This window comes from Lonchura striata, chromosome 9 (genome assembly GCF_046129695.1).
Source record: "Lonchura striata isolate bLonStr1 chromosome 9, bLonStr1.mat, whole genome shotgun sequence".
Taxonomy (NCBI): Eukaryota; Metazoa; Chordata; class Aves; order Passeriformes; family Estrildidae; genus Lonchura; species Lonchura striata.
In genome coordinates, this window is record NC_134611.1 from 9,678,829 (window position 1) to 9,688,613 (window position 9,785).

At 38.8% G+C, this 9,785-nt stretch overlaps 1 long non-coding RNA gene across 1 annotated transcript; it reads right to left on the minus strand.

The window, feature by feature from the left end:
• Positions 1-1,101: 1,101 nt before the first annotated feature.
• LOC110470613 (uncharacterized) lies at positions 1,102-7,588 on the minus strand. The gene is made up of 3 exons (XR_002465454.1): positions 7,570-7,588; positions 6,054-6,120; positions 1,102-1,278 (listed from the first exon to the last, which is right to left on the minus strand). It is a non-coding gene; the product is annotated as an uncharacterized LOC110470613 (long non-coding RNA).
• Positions 7,589-9,785: the final 2,197 nt, after the last annotated feature.

Consider the following 9,785-nt stretch of genomic DNA (forward strand, 5'->3'; position numbering starts at 1 on the left):
TAGAAGCTGTGATGAGAGGGAGGGAGGACATGCTGCTTAAATGCCATGGCTGGTGCAAGCCTAATGCCAAAAGAAGATGGTAAGACAAGGGGACCTGGAAGAGACTGGGAGCAGGAATGTATAATGAAGTTACTGCATGGACAGGATGAAATAACTAAAAGTCATAAGAGTCACAGAAATCATGCTAAAGAAACTAGAACAGTGAACTTTGGCTTCTAAGCTTCTTAATGTGTCCTTACCTATCCCAGTATCACTGATTCTCATTTGCATAAAATGCTTTATCTTATAACAGCAAATTATTTCTCAGCTGGCCTCTGCATCTGCTTCCTGGTCATTTAGATTAATGGCATTTATGACTTTTCTTTAAAGAAATTGTTGTTGCAGCTTTCTCATGGTGCCAAAATGAAGATGTTTGTTGTTCTTCATGCTATCATTTTTAAAAGTCTAAGTTGTTTTTTGATTTGCTTAAACTGAGAATATGAGTAGCAAAAGAGAATTAAATTTGCATTGCATAAAATAAAGATTAAAGCACTTTGATGGAGTTTTGATATACACTTAGGAAGCATTTTTAAAATACCCATATTCCCAAAATGTACATATACACATCGAGGATCAGTTGCTTGTTCAAAGGATAATTTATTATAATTTATACTGTTTGACTCCTGAAATAATCTGTTTTCTTCTTCCTGTAAGTTTCTAGATTATCTGAAAAGATCAGAGTAAGATGTTTGTTCCAATGGATGTAGTCATCCACTATCATAAGCTTTCTTGTGCCTCTGGATAAGAATTTTATGCCCAACATTAAAGATGGTCCCATTTTTAGGATAACTTGCAACAGCTCTTTTTCTTTGGAGGGTGCTGGGCCAATTCCATAGGAGGACTGCACATGGTCTGTACATAATCTGGCAGATCCATTAACATTCTGATAATCAGAGCTGCTTTTGTAAATTCAGGAATAAAGAAGCCTAGTCTCTGTCTCACTGAAATACCAGATACTGTAGCTTACCCATTATTTGTGCTTTAAGTTCTTTATTTCATCCTGGTGATGAAGACCACAATGTTCATCACAAATCCAAACAAACATGGAGAATTTAGGTACCAAGAGCCAGTGGCCTGATGTACTGAGGGAGGCAACAGGAGAGCAGCTGTCTGTGGTGAGTGTGTAGTGCCCAGGCTGTACACTTGGATACCTTCTCTTGTAATCCTCTGGTACATCAGAATGGCTCTTTCAGCTTTTTAATCAGCGGTAAAATAGAGACAATTCAATTTGTTAATTATCTGGGAAGAAGAAAAAAACAACATTGCTACAATTTTGTTGAACGATTTTGTTTTCATGATCTCCATATCTGTATTGCTGATTAATTCACATTTCCAGCTGCCCTTCACATTTGCCATGAATTTACTTCCCTCTAATAATTTTGTATCTTTTAAAATTTGATTTGACTGGAGCAATTTTTTTCTCAGCAAATTCTGATGGTTTCTTATTTGAAAGGCAAAGGCAGATATGGCTTAGCACAACAATAATATCCCTCAACATTCTTCGGTTTTCATTTGGCCACTGGAGAATTCTTTAGTGGCTGAATGTCATGTTTTAATGAAATAGTTTTTCTGGAAAAAACTGTTTTAGTTCAGTCCTTTACCCTTCTGAGCCACATAAATAAAGCTGGAAAACTGAACTGCTATTTGAAAACTGGTTACTGGAAGACAAGATGTGTACAATGGCAGTTCACATACTTTCCTCATAGCTTAAAAATCACATGGTGTTCAAACTTGCAGCACTGTACTATCCCAAACATTAAGACATTCGGATTATATTCTGGAATTGTGCTGAGGGAGTTATGATAAACATCAGTTTCCTTGATGATTGGTTCACATAATTAGATTATATTTCATTTAAAGAAAATGCCTATCAAGAAAAAGTTTGACTCCAATCACACTAATTCATACTAAGCAAAATTTTTAATTACATCCAGGTATCTGGAGATGCAGCAAAGTGCTTAATTCACATGGTCTGATGGAGAAGCAGGCTACAGTCAATTTTATAAACCTCACTTCAAGTTCCTTAAGACTAATCCATCTTTCTTTTCTCTTCCCCTGCTCTCTCCTGAGCACTCCCAGCCTGTGTTTCAAGCTGGCTGTGAGCCATACCCCACAGTACTGAAGCTGAGAAAATGCAGATATCAGCCCAGACTCAGGGCTTTGCTAAACCATTGTTTGGAGATGGTATTTTCTTAGCAAGCAGAGTGAGATCATGTCTGCTCATAAAAAAAGTGTAGGCACACCATTGGATTCAAGGTAATGTCAATTAATCCTCAAAATTGCTGGCAGATGGAGTGAAGCGGAGATTAAAAGCAAATATGGCCTTAATGCACTCTTATGAGTTGTGCTGCTCAGGGCTTGGCAAATGTTCCCATCCAGAAAACCCCCAGGGATTCTACTTATCCTGCCTATCAGGCCCAGGACCATAAATCATTACACTAGAAATAAGGAGCACTGGAAAACATCAACATTATTTAACATTGTAGAGCTGTTTCTCCAGAGAAAAAAAGAGTTGCTACAAGGATGAAAAACAATTTATTGTTGTTTTGGATTTGGGATGTACTTTTGCCAACGCAAACCAAACTTGGGGGACCATGTGTATACAGAAAATTTTAGTGAGCCAACTTAGTGCCAGCTTCCTTTCATTTTCCTTAGCCTGCTATGCTGACTCGAGGCCCCAGCTATGGATTGTACTGCTCTGGAGTCTCTGGAGAACACTTCTAAATGTGGCAGATAGGTGGGAAACAGGGATTCTTATTGATTCTCCAACTCCACCTTCATCCTGGCTAGACATAATCCCCTGCTAATGCGCCCCAGGGTATTTTCCAGGGCTGGCCTTGCACTGGAGAGCACAGAGCAGAAAATGCCATCTTTCCAAGTAAAAACAAGGACTAAATGTTTCTCAGTTTACTTATGTGAGCAGCACAACACCTTGGTAATTAGCAGTTTGGTGGGTTCTCATTCTGAAGGGTTTAATGGATATTAGTGATGTTGAGGAATGCTGCTTTGAATATAAGCACCACTGAAACTGTTTATCAACAAAACAGTCTAGATCAGACACAGAGGATTAAAAAAATCCAAAACCGTTTATGAAGTACTACTGGGTAAGAGACATTGCTTGAAAAACACAAGAATCACAGGGGAAAGCTATTATACACATTATTAGCTTATGGAATTTGATCTTTAGATATAATTTAATGCCTTTCTGAGGCATTGAATAACACTAGTACTGTTAATGCCACAGTATTTCATCAGTTTGCCCAGTAACAATCATATGGTAACACAGAAAACACATGCCCTGTAATGTTTTTTATTCTAATATCTTCTAAATCTATATTCATATAGGTGCCTTCTTTAAAGTCTTTAGATAGGAAAGAACAACATTATGGATTATCTTAAGTGAGACCAAGCTGGTCATAGCTTTTATTTTACTTCTTTTCCCCAAGTATTTTTTTTATTCTTGCCTACACCATTTACCAATCACAACTAAAAGCAGTCCTAAGCCACCCCTGAGGAGATAAAATGCCACCCCTGCTTACATGAGATGTTTACAAAAGTAATGAGAATTTTAAGTATCTGGTTTTGTCTTTGGGGTTTGGCCATGGGTAAGATCCCTAACATGGAAATTTGCATACCTTCCCTACCAAAGAATATGCAGTATCTTTCTTTTTTATTTTCTAGAAAAAATGTTTGTTATAAATCTGGGATTAAGGGCAGGTGTGGCCACAAACAAATTTGGGAAGGTGAAGTAATTGCTGTTTGCTGAAAGTAATTGCTTCTTGTTACAATTACCATAGCAATTAATGTAATTCTCTATAATACCATTGGGAATAATAAAGTTAGTGGAGAACAGCAAACAAACACTTTTGTCTGCTCTGGAAAACAGATTAGTGCCAAACCTGCCTTGTTATATGGACAGCAGGAGAGCTGCATCATCCTTATCACTTCACTTTCTTACTTTTAAATGCTTGGCTTAGTCAAAGTCATGAGAGACAATTAGGTTTTTGTCACTTAGCAACCATAACAGGGTTCATGAGCAAAGCAATTTGCAACAGACAGTACTTGACTACTAAACCTTACCACCACAGCACATCTACAGCCACTCAATCCTGTTTGAAATGAGGGAGTCTGGGCATAGAAAAACAACCAAAGCACCTTTCAAAAAAAGTGTTTGCATTCCATTTCTCAAGCTACTTAGAGGAACTTTGTCTTCCCCTGATTTCCCACCATCCCATCACCCATACAGAAGAGGTTTTGAAGAAGTCCTTGAGACGGGAAGGACACAAGGGAGCACCTAAGGCTGTCTCAAGGTATCTCAGTGCTAGTGCCACCCAAGCCAACTGCAGTGAAACACCTGTGTACCATGGATATCACAGTGGACCTCTCCTTCAGTGTGTTCACTTGCATCACTTCAGTGCTTTTGAGTTTCAAGTAGGTACTTAGGATGTCCTTGGATGAATAGGAAGTCTTGAATGAAAATATGACACAATGAAATAATGAAATATTACTGTAATTCTATATTCCTTGTAAATGATAGGACTTTGGGTCTTCAGCAGTGGTAGACAAATCAAATATTGGTGACAAAAATATAATATCTTTTTATAAAACTACTTCAAGTAACTCTGTTGTAGAAGGATCACAATATGTAGTTAAGAGTCAAGGCCTAATTCTGGTATTGACTGGAGCCATTCACACCATGGGCTCTCAAAGATTCAATTTAAGCAAGGCAGCAACAGGCACATTCTCCTTTCACCTCTGACCTGATGAAAGCTCTCTTGACTCACAGAGCATTGTCCAGGAGTGACACAAGTGTTTACTTTCCTATACTTTCCTAGGACTTTAAACACAATCTTGAAAAATGTTTGATGGATATTACAGGAGCTCCCAATGGAAGAAGAAGCCCAACATGGCTGGTCTCAGAACACTGATGGATGAAGAGAATTTCACTCTGATATTCCAGCATCCAGCTAAACCATTCAGTTCTGGAAGACTGAATGGATGTAGCTGAAAATCACAGTAGCCAAGTATTTCTTATTACTTTTTGCTGCTGAAATTGCTATGGAAAATGGAGGAAATTACTTTGGCTGGGGCATGCAATGCTTGCCTAGAAGTCCTTAAGTGTTTTGTTCAGCCCCAGTACACAGAAAATAAAAACGTCTGAACAAATTTATTGAGGGTTTAGTTCTCTGTTTGTCACACTTGACAGCAAATCTTTGACTGCCTGGAGATTGGTGCTGCTGTGTGGGGAAGAGCAGCTCTCTCTTGCCACACCACCCTGCCTAATCTCTGGCACTGGTGATCTGCTTATTGATCATTGCTGGGAGATCCAGCTTTACAGACATCATCTGCAGGGATGCAGCAGAAAGGGAGTCAACAGAGGAAAAGTGGAACCTGCAGCTATGGGGCCTTGGCAGCTGAAGAGCAAATGTCTCCCCTCAAAGCAGCTCCTGTGATAGCAGTGTCACAAAAGTCTACATTCACCTGAATTAGTACAAGATCCAACAACAGTCTTGGTATATTAGACATTATGTTAATTATCTTCTATAGAGAAATAAAATTACATTTAAATTGTCTCTAATAATGTAAGTGCACCATGAAACTACTATATTTCCTTATGCTAAAATAAGCAACAAAATTTGCAATATTTTTGCTTTAAGAAATACTATTCTTTTTTTTAACTTATTATTCTCTTTAACACAAAATAATAGGCAACCACAGATCTAATTGTCAGACTTAATTTATGCTTAATGACATTTGAAGTCTGCTCCTTAACTTCCAGAGAAATGTGGGCTTCCTCATACTTCCTTCCATTCCTTTCTTAAGCATGTGCAGCATTCCTGCCTCCTAAAAATTTACTCTTTAAAAGGCTGTTATGTGGGTTAAATACTGGGGGATCCTACTCTTCCTAGTCATTAAACTGGAAAACATATGTATTTGTAAAAATATTCATATTCCAAACCTGTTTCAAGACATACCTTATATATAACTAGGTGATCTTAGATTCTGAAAGTTACCTGGGATTAGTCTAATATTTTCCAGCCAAACCCCAGAGTTTTAGATACTGAAATGAACACGGTATAGCTGAAAGAGAAGAACAAATTGGAAAAGTGTAAATGTTAGGGGTGGTATGACCCAGAATCCAAAACTTCAAATACTTTTTCCCGAATCATTTTATTCTGTGAGACTTGAAACCTACACAAACACCATTTTCTCCTGAGGCAGGAAGAATTTGAAATCTGGAAGGCTGAAAAATAACTTTCCCAAAAACCTTTCTCTCACATCTCTGCTGTCATGTTAGACACTAGAGAAAGTACAGGAGTGTGTGAAGGCCTGGATGTGAGCCCCTGACAGTGCCATGCTCCTGGGTGACCTGCCACTTTAGCAAGTCACAGGGTGACTGCTGAGCAGGGCAGCCTGAGATCTGGCAGCTGCAGAAGAAAACATGGGAACAACCTCACTGAATTCTTTGCTACAGCAGCACACCTGGATCAATAAGCCCTGGGTGGAGAATGGCTTTGTCTTACATGGTCCTTCCTTTCCCATTTCTCTGTGTGCTTTTCAAACAGCACAAGGAAACAGATGGTCTATCCCTGGCATTGCACATCACAATTTTGCCCAGACAAGCCTGTGCTACAGAATTTTTTGCAGGTTATGATGAAGCTGGACATGGCTATCTATTAGCCAGTGTCCTTGACAGGATATATCCATACAATTTCAAACATTTTGTCTGTGGTGTAAATGATCAGACAGAACAACACCTTCCACAGGTTTTCTGTTCTCAGAGTCCTTTCTAACTCCATCTTTTGGAGTAAACTTTTGTACTGTTCATGCTTGTTGCTCCTGTCTATTTCCCTTTCCCTGAATGTTACCATGTGGGATAAGCAATGCATGCTGAGTACTGCTTAGATACAGCCCAGTGATCTGCCAGTGAATTCCTTCTGTGGCTGTTTGAATTCCCCAGGACTAACTTACAGATTTAATTTAGTCCCATTATATCACTGAAACAGAATTCTGAACTTTCATTTTTCTCTGTCCTGGGATATCTTATGCTTCCTTATGCTATTCCCAAAAGCAGCTGCACAGGACATCATGTTTTGTGATGATTTTATTTTTGGCTGGCTCATAATTAACTGTTAGCTGGTGAGTTAAAGTAATATTCCACATGCCTTGTCTGACACTACAGACTGACTGTGCAGTGCTTTACCATTTTTAAGAAATTATTATTTAAGATATTGTGATATTCTGAATAACTTAGAAAATTACTTTGTTTGACTTTATTACATGCTACCACTGAGGACTCTTCAGGCTTCTCACACTACCTGCTGTTGCTAAGCTGATAAATATGAAACACTGCCTGTTGATAAACCTGCATTTGTCTCAAGTGGAACAAGCTCTCCAGTTGTGACGTATTAGAGGGATCTTGACGCCAACTGCCACCCATTAACATGCTAATCAGCACCAAGGGGAAGAGGCAGAGCCAAAACACAAACCCAAAACTTCATCAAAGCTTGAAGGAAACCACAGTTTTACCAGAGTGGTGTTGTACCAGCAGCTCCTGCTCAGGCTCAGCACGTTCATCCTCAGGGCAGAGATGAGGACCTGCAGGACAAGTTACCACTTGTGAAGTCACCACTTGACAATCTTTTTATCTAAAAGATTTGACCAGTCCTCATGACCTTTGCTTTCCCAGTTTCTGCCTTCCCATGGCAACGGAGAAAATAAAAAATACAAAATATTCACAAATTACAGGACCTAATAACTTGTACCAAAGAGGAAACATATTAGTCAGAGCTGATCTGTACATTTAGTCATTAGAGCCAACAACTTCAGCCCTTGCTTTCCCAACTGTAGCTCAAACTGTTATTATTTTTTTAAAACACATGTATTGCATGAATACATAATCTAGTTCTTGAGTTACCTGTTAATTGTGGAGAGATTCTGAATTTGTTGTCTTCATCATTAATAAATCCATACATTTCACTTGCAGTTTCTGGCTTTTCATGCTGTAGGAAACAGACACCATCTCACATGACATTAAAGTCACTGCAGCACCATGTCTCTCAATATCATTAAAAATGCAAAGAAAAATTTCCCAGCTTCATTATTTTCTCCTCTGGAGAAAGGATTTTGGGATCTTTTTTATAAAGGACAAAATGAAAACCAATTTTGGACTGAAAGGACAAGAATTTCCTTTATCTTTTAAAAACCCAAATGCACAAATACTGATTCTCCCGTTACTTTGCCTCACTTCTTTGCAGCTAAAACATCTCTTTAGCAAAAACAGTAACTGAAGGGTGCAGCTAGTCTATAAAGCTCAGATGGGGTGAAAAAAATAGTTTTGAAACTTTGCAAATAAGTTGCTCTGAGCCAATTTTCCCACAGCTGAATCTTTGCCTTGTTTGTTCTTGTTTCCCACAGGTAGTTATGGCATTGGCAATTTGAAATAATTTGCTGATATTCACCATGTTGTTTTATTTCCTCAACTATAATTGAGTTGTGTTGGTCTGACATTTTGATTCAGCACTATAAAAGAAGATCCAATTTACTGAAATTTCTGTGGTTGATTCAAAAATACTGATTCAATTTCTCAGTACATTCATTAAGGGAAACATACTAAACCTTACATTTGTTTGCAGAAACAAAGTAGTCATTCATAAGGAACAAGAGGAACATCTCACTCTCCCTGGACTAAGTCACAACTTTGGGCAGGGATGCATCTGACCTGAGGCTTGGTTTCCACAAGGCTTTTCTGTTTTGGAGTTCAGTCCTATAAAAGCCATTGCAGAGCCACTTCAGTATTCACTTGACCCTGCATCAACACCTAAAAGGTTTCCATATGTGACAGAAGAGGGAAAACAGAGGCAGCAATAATGGCAAAGGACCAGGTCAATGCAAGGTGTCACCTGTGAAATCCAGATTATCATAATAAGCATGAGAACTGACAACATAAAATGTTCATAAGCCTGCTGCTCACTCTCCTTTGTAATTCTGGGGACAAACCCTGGCTCTTGCTTTGCCCACCCTTTTGGAACAGATCCAGATTTTGCCTGGACTAGGGCTCAGGAGGCTCAAGATGCTACTCCATCATGCTCCTCTGCAGAAGTTAATCCACAGCCAACCAAAGCCTAAACAACCCATTTTCCCTCAAAACCTCTAGGTCACACTGTGTGGCCCAGCTGGCAAAATGTTCAGCACTGCTGATGGAGGAAAGAAAATAATCATGGTCCTTAATACCCTCTTGCCACCAGCTTCATTTTAAACCGGGGGAAAGGGAAGCTGTGGTTCTTTAAGATACTCTTCAGCTTTAGTATCCTGAAACATCAGATGCAAAATAGGTGCTTGTATGCATCTCTTTGAACTTACACTATTTCCATTAATCATTTTCACCACTCTGTTTTGTTGCTGCCATCAAAATGTACTCTCAGTATATAAAGCAAGGCTCTTCAACAGTTTTTCTAAAAGATGTGGGTTGGGAAAAGCATAGGAGTAATGGATGGGACTAAAAAGATTCTTTCAATTTGCTGGTTTATAATACATTTGAAATCTAAGTTTCAGTATATTGGTCACAGATTTAGGGATTTCAGAGATGCCTGGGTAGGATTTTTCCATACAAAGGTATCTTATACACACTCTACACACATACCTGTATCACTTATCTCTATGTGTGTACCACACTCAGGAATTACAGAATGACAGGAAAGGGATGCTAACTGCAATAATCCTGCTGAGCACTAGAAACCTGCACC